This window comes from Diabrotica undecimpunctata, chromosome 2, assembly GCF_040954645.1.
Source record: "Diabrotica undecimpunctata isolate CICGRU chromosome 2, icDiaUnde3, whole genome shotgun sequence".
Classification (NCBI taxonomy): Eukaryota; Metazoa; Arthropoda; class Insecta; order Coleoptera; family Chrysomelidae; genus Diabrotica; species Diabrotica undecimpunctata.
The window spans coordinates 29,941,750-29,958,250 of NC_092804.1; positions in this window are offsets into that span (position 1 = coordinate 29,941,750).

The following is a 16,501-nucleotide window of genomic DNA, read 5'->3' on the forward strand; positions in this document are numbered from 1 at the left end:
GTTACTTTCCGGATCAAAACGGGGAGGAAGAGACCAGCAGGATCAGCCCGGATCGAATGCACGAAATCAGCATTGCCCGGTCTGCAAACCAAAAGAGGTTATGGCTCCACTCTGATAGCCCACATTGAAAGACAGTTATTGAAAAGACCAATAAGAAAAAAAAATGTATAAAACATAAAGTTTCCTAGCACTAGATATTTTCTTGATTAGTTCGTTAAGTTTAGTAATGTATACTCTTTTCGTTTTAATAAAAAATGCGCGACAATATCATCAAAGTTGTTGATAGAAAGCTTGTAGTTCCATAGGACGTTGCACTTAACTTGACGCAAATAGACTGAGAGCAAATAAAAGAAAATATAAACAAAAACGTTAAACATATAACTAAGATTGGTAGAAAGTTATTTAAAAGATCTTTAAGAGAAAAATATTTATACAAAAATATAGTTTTCCAAATAAAACTAATTTCTCAATAAATATATAGAAAAATCTTATACTTTTTTAAAACTCCCTATAAATAAATAAAGAATAAACTAAAATATCTAAATTAAATTGAGTAAAAATATTGATTTTGTATCTATTGAAAACACATATAAATGGATATAGTTTAAAAAACGATCCAAGTGTCACATAATATTCGATTATGGAAGTTAGAAAACAGGAGCCGCTGCGAACTGCGATACCCATCGCATCATTAATTACAGAAACAGATCGGAGGGATCATAAATAAAATTCGACATTCCATTTGGCAACGTCGCGTGGAGGGAGGGGCGGATGTGACGCGATGATGGAACGAACTCCGGAGAAAAATGATCGTGTCAGGAAAGAGAAAGAGGGTCGGACGAGCGCGAGAGAGAAAGACGACAACTTTGACCGGGGGTTGTTCGGCCTTGATGGATTATATACCCACCCCCCTCACGGGGATGATAGTGGAATATTCTCTCTCTGCGACACACGTCTCCCTCATACCAATTAGAATTCCTACGATTGAATCACTGATTACAATATCTAGGAATACTCCAAGGCTTGATTTATTGCATGTTTTGAGATGTCGAGGGATGCAATCATTCGAGTGTATTGGGTTTCAGTAAAGGGTTTTTTCTTCTGGTGATTCATTTCAAGATTGGTTTTTGTTTTTTTAACGTAAGAATTCTTGATTTATTGCCTTTTAAAGAAGTACCTATGGTTTCTTTTTTGTGACTATTTTTTTGGTATATTTTAATCCCTTATATATGTTAGTCATACATAAAAATATTTATTTATGAACCTGTATAAATAGTAAATAATTTTTCTAAACTTTTATCAGAGTATTTTTCTCGCATTCGCAGAAAATTTTGTTACGTACCTACATTTTAAATGTGCTAAATATTGTGTCAATTAAATCACTTTACATGGTCTAACAGATTAAAAAATTTACAATTTATTAAAATTAGTTCTCCTATTCAAAATAGTGCTTTTACTTGGGATCACCTTTAGAAATAAAAAGTGGTTAAAACAAAGTGTGTAGGGATATTAACTAGAATCGCTTGATTAAAAAAGTAGAAATTTATGACGAAGGACTAACAACAATTCTGGTGTAAACGTCAAGATGTAAATGCCAAACACTTAACTCGAAAAAAACACCCGGCCTTTTATATATTATAACGTGTTATTAAATAAACAACAATTTTTGTAGCACTATAACATCTACAACTTTTATATGTTATAACATGGAATTATTCTAAGACGATTTAACATAAAAAGAAAGGCAACTCAAATAAATAACACTGATGTTATACTTGATCCGTCTTCTTCTGATGGTCGGAACAAACCTACGAATATTCCATAAAATTTTCCCCAATAAGACGACCATCTGGAGGTAAGGTCCATTCACTCAGCTCGGGCATATTTTGACAGATTCATAGCTGGAAACCTACAACACAAAAGTTCCTATCCCACAGTATCAACAGCTTAAATAAACTTTTATTACAGACTTCTTTTATTGCAAAACGAAGAATTATTTTAAATAGTGAAAGTGTATACTAAAACCATAAAATTTTGAGTAGTATATATTTAAAAAATATATTTCAGTTGTTATAATTTAACATATTCCAGTAAATATTTGTATTAACCACGCATCTTCTTCTTCAGGTGCCGTCTCCGCTACGGAGGTTGGCAATCATCATAGCTATATTAATTTTTGAGGCAGTAGCTCTAAATAGTTGTTTTGAGCTGGGTCCAAACCCTTCTCTCAGGTTCTTAAGCCATGAAATTCGTCTTCTTCCGATGCTTCTTCTGCCATCTATCTTTCCTTGCATTATGAGTCGCATGATGCCATACTTCTCGCCCCGCATCACATGCCCGAGATACTGTAGCTTTCCTTCTTTAGTTGTAAGTTCAACTTCCTTCTCTTTACCTATTCTTCTCAGTACTTCATTGTTCGTAACTCTATCTACCCAGTAAACCCTCATAATTCTTCTATAGGTCCACATTTTAAAGGCTTTAAGTCGTCTCATTGTGTCTAGATTCCACTTTTAACGTCCATGATTCCACTCCATAGTATAGTACACTGTATACGTAACATTTTGTTAGGCGTACTTTAAGAGCTAATGTTAAGTCTTTGCCACATAGGACCTTTTTCATTTTCATAAAATTAGAACGTGCTTTTTCGATTCTGACTTTGATTTCTGCAGTGTAGTCGTTATTTTCTGTCATAAGTGTTCCTAGGTAAGTGTACTTACTGCTGGTCCTCTACTATCAAGATTTCGTTAGTATTATGGTTGTTTTTACAAAATTTCATAAACTTTCTCTTTTTGATATTGAGCGAGAGTCCGTACTCCCTACTAGACATTACTATTTTACTTATGAGTCTTTCCAGGTCTTGTAAACTATCGGCTATTATTACTGTATCATCTGCATATCTAATGTTGTTAACTAAGACTCTATTTACTCTTATGCCTACTGTTTCATCTTCCAGAGTTTTTCAAATTACCTCTTCAGAATAAGCGTTAAATAATAGAGGTGATAGTATGCAGCCTGACTCCTCTCTTTATTTCCATTTCTTCAGATGTCTCTTTTTCAATTCGTACTATTGCTCGCTGATTGTAATAAAGGTTTATTATTAGCCTTAAATCTCTTTCATCTAGGTTTTTATTTTTTAGAATTTCCACGAGTCGGTCATGTTTTACTTTATCAAACGCTTTATTGTAGTCTATAAAACAGACGTAAAGAGGACGGTTAACATCCAAACATCTCTGCATCAGCACGTTGAAGGAGAATAACCATGCATTGTTATTATACATTATATGGTGTAACTAAATAAATAATGTCGGTAATTCGTAAAGTTCTATTTTATTTACCTTTGTTTACATTAATATTAGACAAGAGCACGTGTGCTTGTTTGTATAGTAATTTCCAACCACTTGTCTGTCAAAAAGTAACTAACTTCCCAAAAAAATAATTACTAAATTCACATAGACAGTTAGGACTGGGAATAGCGAACCGACTATACAAGTGCATCTCACACTACACTATATACCGCTGTGATAGATCACTCTTAACCAGTTCATGTAAACTACTTGGAGGAGTTCTAATAGCGATTAATAGGGCCATTTCTTCAGTTTTAGTAAATCATCAATTTAAAAACATTGAATGTATTTTTGTTGAACTTTTATTTGGAAAACAAAACTATCTTATGGGATGTGTTTATTTACCTCCAAACTCTCCATTATGTTTGTATGAAGACTATGTAAATTGTGTAGAAGGTAATAACTTGGTAATAGCGTTGATAAATTTTATGAAGTGTTAGATTCATGTATTAATCGAGTTGTACCAAAAATTAGATGCAAAAACTCAAAATTTCCGAAATGGTACACTCCTTATTTAAAACATATATTATTTTAAAAAAAGATTGCTCATGCAAAATACAACTTAATATTTGGATTTTCCTGCCCTATTGCATCGCAGTATTACAAACATTCTGCTAATACAGCTCCGCTTGTAAACATCCAATGAAAAGCCGGTTCAGGATAATTTCCTATGTGCCTTATCTTGGTACTGCCGGTCGTTGCTGCCCTCCATGAGGAATATTTTACGACCTTTTGCTCGAGGTGTGAAAAGGGAAGGATATAATATGAAGATTAGATGGAATACAGGATTGGAACCTGTTTTCTCCTAGAAGCAGCTTAGGATAGAAGCTACGATAGAGTCTACTGTGAATAATCTTTAAAAATATTTTTGAAATATATATTAAATTGATGTTATAGTATATTTGAAGAATAAGCTGGAGTAAATTCTCAGAAAAAAAAACTAAATTGTTAATCATATTTTAGTACGTGTGCTTTTCGTACAACGTCAATATTTTAGCTTATTTTGCGTTGGGTTTGACTATTTAGATAGAAATTTTTCCATGTCACATGGACTATCGTAAAATTTAAATACCTGCTATTGTTAGAACTGTGTAGGCTAGGGTTTTTTCAGCTGGTCATAGACGTACTTTAAGGGTATTACATTATTTGTTTCGGTTTGTTAGATATTTAAACCATTTTCAAAGCATATTATATTTATATAAATCTGTTTATTTTAGTAACGTTATTTATGGTTATTTTTGTCGTTATGATAATAACCTATTAAATAACAAGAAATAAAAAAACTCTTAAAATACATAGGTATTTAGTTAATGGTCTTTTGATAGTTTAGATAGAAAAAGTCGATTAGCGAAAGATGGTTTCTGATAAATGTGAACGCTATCTTAAATAGTATAAATTTCGATTTTGTTTGGAAAACCAATGATTAATAAATTGGTTAATGGTCTTTAAATAGTCATTCATTATTATCAGAAAATTTTTGTTCAGTCGATTATAAGCGAGTGAAGAGATCTAATACAGTTGTTTTTTGCAAGAGTGAATACTGAGTTTATAGAATATGGAATTAACGTGTGATTATACACCAGTTAAAAAAAAGTTGAATTATATATCACTTAACGAAAAGAGTGTTATCCTTAATGTCTACAATTATTTTAAGCAACACAATCCTTCCAATACTGTTGATAGTATAGTTGAAATTTCGTCTAAAGTAATGGGATATTCAAAATCAACTGTATATAACATTTTAAAAGAGGAAAAATCAGCTATTATAACGCCACCCAAACCGAGACCAGGAAGACCAAAATTGTCGAAATTGAATGTGGATGAATTTTTCAAAAATGCAATTCGTAGAATGGTTCACTCATTTTTTTTCAACAAACAAATACCAACTTTAGATAAAGTTTTACAAGCCATTAGCGACGATCCCGATTTACCTACAATAGGTAGAGACAAACTTTGGAAAGTTTTGCATTTGTAGGGAGAGTTTGGAAAGACAAAACTATAAAAACATGTCGACAAGCATTTCTGGAAGGATATTCAACTGGTTTCAAGGAACCAACAGGTAAAGGTCGGCGATTAATTCTTACCCATATAGGTGGTATGAATGGATTTCTTAAGGAGGGTTTACGTTTGTTTGAATAAAAAAAGACCTGTTATTGTCACGAAGAGATGAACGGAGACGTGTTTGAAGAATATTTCGAACAGATGATTGAATTCATACCTAAAAATTCAGTTATTGTGATGGACAATGCAAGTTACAACTCTAGATTAGTTGAACGTTTACCAATTACTCAATGGAGGAAAGATGAAATTGCAATGTGATTAACTTCTAAGAATTTAATCTTTGACGATACAATGACAAAAGCAGAATTATTAGAGCTTGCTAAAATTAATAAACAAAATTATAAAAAATATGTCATTGAGGAGATAGCCAAAAAACGAGGTATTGAAATACTTCGCCTACCACCGTATCATTGCGAGCTAAATCCGATTGAATTATTATGGGCCGAAGTTTAAGGTAATGTTGCTCGAAATAATACAAGTTTTAAATTGTCAGATGTTACTATTCTTTTTCATAAATCAATATCCGAAGTAACGACTGAACATTGGCAAAAATGTATTAATCACGTTATAAATATTGAGAAAAATATGTGGGAGCTTGATCATATAATAGATAGCAGTATAAAACCTATAATAATTTATCCCGGATCGGATAACACTTCGTCTGAAACATAATATAAGGAAGCTTAACTTTAAACTGTAGCTCAGAAGTTTATTTTACATTTGAACTAATTACCGTCAACTTCATTGTTTATTTTTTATTTATTTTTTATTGCTAATTTAGTTTTCATTCTTATTTCCAATATTATTAGTATTAAGGATATTATTATTTATTAATAGGAATATAAAAAAAACTTACAGTTTTTGTGTATGTATTTTACGTTTCAGTATAATTTATTGTATTTTATTATTTTATATTAACTGTATGTTTCACAAATAATAGAATTTTTATTCTTTTTATGTGTATCTTTTTATTTTAAACCAGTATTGGATTGGATTAATTTCTTTGTTCTAAATATCCAAATAAATTTAACGCAAACTTTTCTTTTAAGATTGAGTTTTAGTTAGAAGATGTGCACGCCTATGTATTTCGAGGTTCGAAGATGAGTATTCTGAGAATTTACTCCAGCTTATTCTTCAAATATACTATACGATATTCACCAAATTGTCTCGTGCCATTCTCCTTAGGTAGTATAGTTTTATATATATCGTTGAATAATTCAACGATAACATGTTTATTAGAGTTATCAATACTTTAGTTTAATGATTTCCTTGGTATTTGGTAAGCTTTTTAACTTTATCGTGTATATTAAAGCTGCCATGTTTATTTTATAATACATTTATCTCACTACATTTTTCTTTTATTTAGTTTTTTTTTTGTAAACCGTTGTTTGTTTTTCTTTCTTTCATTCATCAAATTTAAAATTTTTTCCGTTATCCCGTCTTTATTTTCCATTTTTTTGTTATTTCTGCATAGATGTATTTTACATGATTCGGTTAGTGTGGCCCCAAGTATTGACCATTTTTCGTTGAAGTTTTCCTCATTATATCCCGCTTGTGTAATTTGTATCGCGTTAAATTTTTTATTGATCTCTTCTCTCAAGTTTTCTTTCATTTCTCAACAGCAATGAAACATAAAGAATATAAACGACTAGATACTAGATAGAGAAAAGGAGTCTAACAGTCCCATCAGTAGAACAGCAGACCACAGACTAGTGAAAATGACACGAGATAAAACAACTAATGGACGAAGAAAAATAAAACGATAACCTGAGAATTCAAAAGAAAGGCATTCGCAGTTGAAACATGCAAAAACTTGGCATGGAAGTATGTAATCAAAAGAAGATTTTAATTGCCGATCTTATTTTTTTTTTCTTCGATGTCATTGCCAGGATTTTTAGCAAAAACTTTGGGCAAATATCCTAATTTACAGCATTGATACCGTTTATTTGCTCAGTAGATGGTATTTATTGTTAAAACTAACTTTTTTATAACATATCCACTTTTTTGACATATTTTGTAATAACTTTAAATAAATATGACTTACTATGCACTTGTAAAATGACACATATTTTATTATATTAATTATTTGTAATTTTGTGACCAAAACTCACCATTTAAATCTTCAAAGGAATTATTCATTCAAACCTTTAAATTGGTGTCTGCAAGACTAAACAAAAACTGAAGAGGACGTAGTTGTATTGAAATGTAAATGCATCAGAATTAATATACATATCAATACTAATACATCTTAAACTATCTTGCAGCATTTCAGTCACATATTAATCTCTCTAAAGAAAAAACTCTGTATAGAGGGAATAAAACGCTGTTACTTGAAATGCGACATACTTGTAGTTTTTTTCACAGCTGCCTGATTTTAACCGAAAGAGAATCAATCACAAATCTCAAAGTGACATTGACATATGATTAACAAGACGCGGGTCTCTACTTCCATTTACCCACCGAAAAAATTTCACACGGTTTCCCTTCTTAGAATAACATTGGCGCAACACCAAGGGCGAAATATTATGCATACAAAATGGTCGTAGAAATGTTTTTTGCTATGTCATTAAGCTGCAGTAAATAATTTATCACAACATTGTCGATTCAATGACACTATTCATAAAATGATAAAATCCTAGACGATAAAAAAATAATTCCAGATTGTTAATTAGGGTTTCGGCGCAAACACTGAAAAATTACCAAAACACACAGAACTACTCAACAAAATAAATAAAGAGCTAGAAGGCAAAAGATTCTGATCTGCAGCATATTCTTTATAACAAACATCTATTCTACTCCAGATGAGTAGTCCAGAACCTGGCAACCGTGAGTTCTGCCGAAGATGTTTACTGTACTAAATGTTTATCTGTAAGACTCAGATTAGGATCATTAAGATCTATAAGAAAGGTGCAGTCCACCACATGTGTCGTCTCTTCGCTCGTTCCCTTAATACTTTTATTTGTAGACTCTGAAGGGTCACTTATCTTTGAATCCTCTTCTGAGCCATCTCTCTTTGTTTTCATTTCCAGTTTATCACTGCTCACAGATTAACAAATCTACAATTAACGACATAATTGCAACACTCATGTCATGTTATCAGTTATTCCTTTAGTGCTTATTTGGTTATTAGAGAATTTTTCTTGTAGAGCAGACATTACTACAAACTGCGTCCCTGGTCCAAGGTCGTCCATAACTAGTTTAAAATACAGAGGATAAAATCTATAGTACCAGTTTGGAGCTTATTTTATAAATTTGGTACTATGTAACGTTATAAACGTCACAAATTTATTAATTTATATTTAAATAATTATTTTATTTTAATTTCTCCATTAATTTATTAATTCCTTTGCCTTCAGATTCGTTTTTACTATTTTTTCTTCAAAAAGTAGTTGGCGCCCTCTGTCTTTCTTTTCTCTCTCTTTCTGTCATGTAGAATAAATATTTGCCCTCTCTCTTTCTGTCCGGTAGACTAAATATTCTGTTCTATGTTGACACAAGAGCTAATTCCATCATAAGCATACGTCCTATGTCATCTGTGCAAACTTCACTTTAGTCGCCCTACTTTCTGTCAATCAACTTTTCTAACGTAGTGGGAATATCATTTTTTGCCTTTTTTGAAATTTATAAAAGAAGGCAAAAATTATTATAAGCTTCATTTTATGGTCTGCAGAATTCTCTTGGGGTGAGTACTTTCACTTTAATCTATATTCTATAATTCTGACAGCATTTTCAATATTCGTAACCTCACTTCTTTCGAAAGCACGTTTTTCGATTATATGTATGTAGGAATCGTAACAAAATTTAGCAGTGTTCAATAGTAATTCTATTTCGTTTTATCCTTGCCATCTGCTATTTGTTTAATTGTAATTTGGTAAAATGGCAAGGAAGTTAAACCCCTTTTGATGTTTCTTTAATACAAGCTGTTTCTTATATTTTAGTTTATTGAAGATTTTATCGGCTGTATTATTAATTTTATTGGCTTTATTGTAGAATTTATGGAATAACTGCAGCTGCCAGGAGAACCTAATCACCTAATTGGGACCAATTGGAACCACACAAGTATAAAATGGAAGAACTGCAGCTCAGGAGGACCTAACCATCTAATTGGGAGGCCACACAATCACCCATCGATGCCATAAGTATCGCCAAATTTATTTATTGTAAAGCATTAGCAGAGTTGATTGTTTGTTTTTATTTTCTTTTAATCAATATGATTAGTTAAATAATTGTTTTATTTGCTATCAGCTAAGGGTTCATGGTTTAATTCCTAGTTTAAGACATGACGAATTCACACTTGGGATACTGAGCTTAGCAAAGGATAGACGATAAACTCCGATGGTTGATTGAGGTATTATTTTTATAAGAGCATTTCAATTCTGTTTGGTAGTCTTATCGCTACAACTATTATGTTTACGTCCAAAGTAGAAGTGTCCAAAAAGAATTTGCTTTCACCGATCTTTCGTCTTGCAGGTATCCAAAACGTAGTCGACTCTTTTAGGTTCTTTGCCACAAAGTCTATAACTTAAATTGTAATGTTTTAATTTTTTTAGAAATAATTACCCTTTGTTCTGCTGTATTCTACGAATTACGCCGTAGTTTCAAGTTTCCAAATAATTTATGTCCTCTATATTTCTTCTTCTTCTTCTTTCTACTTTATAAATAGGCAAAATGCCTGTTTTACTGCGGTTTTTAGCCTCAATTGACGTTGTCTGACCATCCTTTCCTCGGTCGTCCCAATGATCTTCTTCCATTTGGCGATTTGTCTCTTGCTATTCGTACTATTCTATTTTCTGTCATTCTTTCGATGTTGATTCCATTCCACTTTTCTTCTTTTAGTCCACGCGTTTATTTCCTCTATACCACATCTCGCTCGTATTTCCTCACTTCTTACTCTGCCTCTTAGAGTTTGGTTTGTTATTTTTCGTAAAACTTTCATTTCTGTTGTTTCCAGTAGTCTTTGTATTTTCGCCGTATCTGCTCTTGTTTTCGCTGTGTACGTCATTATCGGTCTTATTGTTCATTTATATATCCTGGTTTTCGTTTCCGTTGTGAGGTATTTGTTTCTCCAGATTGTGTTATTAAGACATCCTGCTGCTCTGTTTGCCGTGTTCACTTGTTTTTGTACTTCTTCTTCCACTTTTCCGTAGCTTGACAGTTTTATTCCCGAGTATTCAGTTTCCATCACTTGTTCTATTATTTTGTTATTTACGACTAGTTTATATCTTCTCGGTTCCGCTGATATCACTATCGCTTTAGTTTTCTCTGTTGAGATCTCCATGTTGTATATGAGCGCCGTATCTTCGAATTCTTTAATTAATCTTTGTAGGTAATCTTCATTTTCGGCTGTTATTATGGCGTCGTCGGCGTAGCATATTATCTTTATTTCCTTTTCTCCCATTCTATATCCTCTTCTTTTTTTTTTTAACTTTCTATATGATTTCATCCATTATCAGATTAAATATTAATGGGCTTAGCGAATCTCCTTGTCTAATGCCAGTTTCATATTTGATAGGTTGCGATAGTTTTCCTTTACATCTTACCATAGCTACGTTATCTTTATATATATTCTCAATGGTTTTTACTAAATCTAGTGATATTCCCTTTTCATATAATAAATGTATCGCGTCCCGAATTATCACTATATCAACGCTTTCTTCAAATCTATTAGACACATATATGCTGTATTCCAGCGACTTTTCTTTTATTTGTCTTATTAAAAAACTGCATCCGTGCATGATCTTCCTGTCCGAAATCCTTGCTGTTCCTCTTGCAGAGATATTCGTTCGTTTATTTTTGTTGCTATTATTCTTGTTGTCAATTTGAGTGTTGTATTTAATAGAATTATTGCTCGATAATTATTGGGGTCTTTCTTATCTCCTTTTTTGAAGAACATCCCCATAATCGCTCTCCTCCATTCATCTGGTATTCTGTTAGTGGTGATTATTTTATTAATAAGAAGTTGCAGTTGTACAAGATGATCACCTCCATATTTTAAGAGTTCATTTGGTATTTGATCTTCTCCTGGTGACTTTCTGTTTTTTTTAATTTGTTTATTCCTTCTTTCATATCGTTTTGGGAGATTTTGGTCTTTTCCTCAGTTATTATATTTGGCGTTTCTGGAAAAGTTTTTCGTTTTGTTTTTTTAAATATTTCTGTCGGGAAGGCCACCCATGTATCCTCTTGTATGTGTTCTATTTCAACTAGTTCTTTCATTTCGCTTCTTTGTTGTCTTATGAAGCGTTGTCTTTGTTGTCCTCTATATTTAAAAATAATATATTACTATTGCCGCACAAGCAGTTTGGTCTGATAAACATATACGATGACCTATCAAATGTTTATAATACCATTAATTTGATGTTAAGTAATTCAAGGCATCTTTTAAGTGTACTAACGAGATGTTTATTTGTTTTTGTCTTAGTTTGACCATAAAAATATAGAAACAATATCTTTCTATAAGTGATCTATCGTGGGAACGCATCTAAAGGCTGTACGGCCCATATTTACAAATCGGTATTACCTCTCCTGTTTCATTTCTTCTCTGGTTTGAAATGTTAACCTTATACGTTATTGGTTTTTCGACTTGCTTTTAAAAAGGGTTGTGTATGCTTTTTTTAAAAAAGTACGATTCAGTATACATGACCTGGAGGTGAAAGAATTAGCGATATTTGACCTATGAATTTCGAAATAAAATTTAAAGCAAATTTTATAATAAATGTTTAAAGATAAATAAGAAATATATGTATATCTATATTTTACGACAAATTGTGGTCCACATCACTCATTACGCATTTTTATTTTTTTTTAATAATTTCAGTATTTCAGTGCTGTTAGGATATGTACTTAAAGCTAATTATGGAAGGGAAGATAGAAGGAAAACAAGGCATCGGAAGAAAGAAATACTCATGGCTTAAAAACATAAGGGATTGGACAAACCTCGATGCCCATGCACTCTTTAGAGCCACACAAGACCGAGAGGAGTATGCCAGAATTGTCGCCAACATCCACTAATTGGATAGGGCACCATAAGAAGAAGAAAGATATGTACATCCAATATACATTTTGCCATAAGCTTGACTGATTTTACTTTCAATGGAAGTTGTGTTGTGTCTAAATCCATGCTTTTTAGTACTCTTAGGTTGACTCAGGACTAAAGTATGTTGTAGCTGATACTCTTCTAGCAAGTTTATCAGCGTTTTCGTCACCGTGTATTCCTGTTGTCCTGGCAGCTATACAAGTATGGCAACGTTATATCCCAATAGTCTATCGGATTCTCGGCATTTTTAACATTAGCTTATAGAATTCCTTAGGGCTACTGATAGCCCACATAACCGTTTGATTATTTGTGCATATATTAGTTCGTTATAAGTCAATAACTTTAAAAGTCCTTTTGGTAATATGTACTAAACGATAAAATACTGCATAAATTTTGAATTGAGCAAGATTGGTGCTTATTAAATTTAGCAACAAAAGAAAGCCTTTTCCTATCCAAGAAATAGGGACAAATGAGTAACATCTGTATGAAAACCAGGGTTCAGCTGGCCAAGCTGATAGCAATCATCCTACAGCATAAAAAAATAAGATTGGAACTAGCTACTTATATATACAAACAAAGACTAGAGTATAAGGAAGTAAAATTTAGTCTCCAATCCTCATATTATAATTGATATCAGTTGGCTTGACAATCCTTTGTGGATCGTGGCCAACTCGCAGATAAGTCGCCTCTTCTACGCGGTCGTCCCATACTTCTTCTGCCCTTTAGGTTTAAGAATGTCAATCACTTCTCACGTCTTAATCAATGTTTAGTTAATTTTTATGTTGTCGCTTTCATCAACATAATCTTAATAGAGGTGATCGCCGAAATGTTGTGTTCATCTATTAAAACCGTATTTGTACCATATAGAATTTTACCGTTAATATATCTACAACTTTTTATTCTTGCAGTTGTAGTTTTTTCTTGTGTTATTTTTGTTAAATAAACCTTGTTTTCGTTTTCTGTTTATACTCTCTCTTCTTATGTCTTATATTCTTTTCCTGACTTCTCAGGAGTCTAAACTCTTCTTTTTTTCTTCGTGTGTAACCTGCTTTTAGAGTTTTTGATATGCTGCATTTTGCTATTTATTGCTATTTCATTATTAAACCATTGACTTTTTTTACCTTGCTTTTACTCAATATTTCAACCGATTTTTGCAACGCTATATCTCAGTATTTTTATACATGGCTGGTTAACATCTTCTTTTTTAAAACCGTGACTTAACCAAATAGTGATCACTATCAATGTTTGCTCCTCTGAAAGACTTAACATCTAAAAAGTTGGAGCCTAACCTAACCTAACCCAACCTTTTTTTGTCTTTATAGGGGAGGGTCTAAAATCTTAAAAATATATCTTAATCCAGGACGCCGCCTGACTGACCTTAGTGCAGGGTTCGTTTTTCGTACACTCGGCGATACTTGCCGAGTTTCTTTAAAACGTTCTTTGTCGCCGAGTCTACGCCGAACTCCTACCTGCTAAACCAGACCTTCTTTTGTCATCCGGCGATCCGGAAGTAGAATGGCCGCCGTTAGCCCGGCATCACTTCCGAAGCACTACCTTCATTGATACGCACACTGTCAGCAAGGAGGCTTCCTGTCCCTTTTCCCTATGTCCCCTTTTTTTGGTCCCAAAACGGTTTTTTGTTAAGATAAATCCCGTTACAGATAGCGCGTGAAAGACCCTTATCGCTCCTAGAATGGCATCACTCCCTGACAGGCATTTCCTCCATTCCCACAGTCTGACTCAAATAATCTAACTCACATAGTCTAACTCATACAGTCTGACTTACTTTCTACCTTCAACCAGCATATTTTCCTCTCATCTTTGCCGTTGGTCCAGCTGTTTTTATTTCTCTTCTTTTTTCTTGATCACTGCACGGATGTAGGTGTGTACACTGTATTTTTAATCATCCTCTCATTTTTGTCTTTGTCACTGTAACAAAATTCACACCGTTTTCTCTTTCCATTTTGTTCCATTCTACTTACTACTTCCTACTATTTGTTACTTCTTACTACTTACTTCTTTCTTCTTACGAGTGGAAGGGATAAGTCTACTGCAAGTCGCATGCGCCTACAGGACTGTATCTGCGGCAGGTTGGTGGACCATCACTGGATGTGTTTTGTTGCATGTTTTGGCAGTGAAAAAAAGAGCTGCATAAGAAAAGAGACCTAAATCTTACTACGGCCGAGGGAAAATAGGAAAGAAAAGGTCAATTAAAAGATGGCAAGAAGAATGGAACAACACGGAGGATGTGGCACAGTCAACAAAGATGCTAATCCCGAATATAAGAGATTGGGTGGACATTAAAGTCTTATGCTGATATTTTAATATCATTTTTTGGGCACTTATCGTACTCCCGGTCTAGTGCTTCATAAAATATATCATTTTCATCGTCTTCTTTCTCTTCGATTGGTGCGTGAATACTTATAATGCCAACATTAACAAACTTTCCTTTAAGTCTTATTCGGCATATCCTGTGATCAATAACCTTGAAATATAGTTTTCAGCTCACAGGTCACAATAAATCTGTGCTGTGGTAGGTATTGTAGTTGTACTTTTTTCCAGGTTACTGAGCGAGTCCCTGTCATCTCCTGTAAAGCTAAAGATGTCTGCTTTGTATCAGTAAAGCATTTTTGTATCAATAAAGCTGTTGCTCCAGGTTAATAAAGGTTTCTTAAATTACAACGTGCAAAATTTCAAAGCCTCAAATAAGGTATATAGATGAGTACCTAGCGAGCAAACATTGTTAGACACAGCAATAACCAAAACATTACGTCAAATAATTAATAAAGCTGTTAAAGGCTAAAAATTAATCCAATATTTGCAGTTTTTGTTTAATTAAAAATAAATAGAAAAGCACATTAAAGGATAGCAAAGAAAAAAAGCGATAAATCGCCCGATGGACAACAATCCAAGATCACGTGGTCAAATAATAGATACAAAATTATAATTATATAGTAAAAAGTATTATGTTTTTAATGACCAAATAGGATGTATGAAGTCTTAAAAAGAGAAAAGGACAAAATGAATACATTATTTTACTTTACTTTTAATTTATTTACATATCTAAGATATTCGAATTAATATAAAAAGATTTATAGAATACTCATAAATTTCCCATTTTTTAAATTCGTTTAAACGCCACTGAGTTCCTCTAAAGTTATTGGAAATTCTGTGTGTTCGATACAACGTGCGTGAGAGAGATAAGCGAAGATTTTTGGACATTTGACTAATAACGCCTCATTAATCTGTTTCAGTTTTGCTAAAAGCAACTTACCTTTACCTTTTATACGGATAACACACCTACAGTGTACGTAAATCGGGTTAACATTTTGGTAAATAGCAACAAGGACCTTGTCGGGGATTATAAGGACCGATTTATGTTGGGGTTGAAGATTTCTTTGGAAGTGACCTTGCCGAGATTTGCAATTTAGCAAATCAAAGAGGTAAACACCGTCCGTCTTCTACGGCTACAAATACCTTCACAATAGCAGATATCTTAAATGTATTTTGTAAGAAAAGTATATTCGAAAATATTTAAGTTAATTCCTTAACAAAAAGTTTTTTATTTTAATATTGAAGTTTGCAAATTTTGAGCTGGTTCATAAAATATAAATAAAACATCTATTGTATTACTACCGTACAAACTAATAGGATAAAGTTGTAAACCCGTTGTAAACCAGAAACGTGCAGAATAAAATTTACAGAAGGAATTTATTTTCTATGATATAACGGATTCGGCAACATGGCGCTTGACGAGAATGTTTATAAGAAACTAGATCGCCTAAAAAAGTCCGATTTAATAGAAATTTTAATATCCAAAAAGGTGCCAGACTCGTTAAAAGTGAGAGAAAGTATCAAACAACTGGTGGAATACAGGGAGACTGATAAGTCCGCTGAAAATGGTGTGATCAACAGTGATTCTCGAGTTGAAGTTAGAAATCAATAAACTAACATGTGATCTAAAATGTGCTCATATCGAAAGTCAATACTTGAAAGCTTTAAACAGTAAACTTACAAAAGGTAACCAACGTCAGGATGAAATAATATATAATATTCCTTCAAA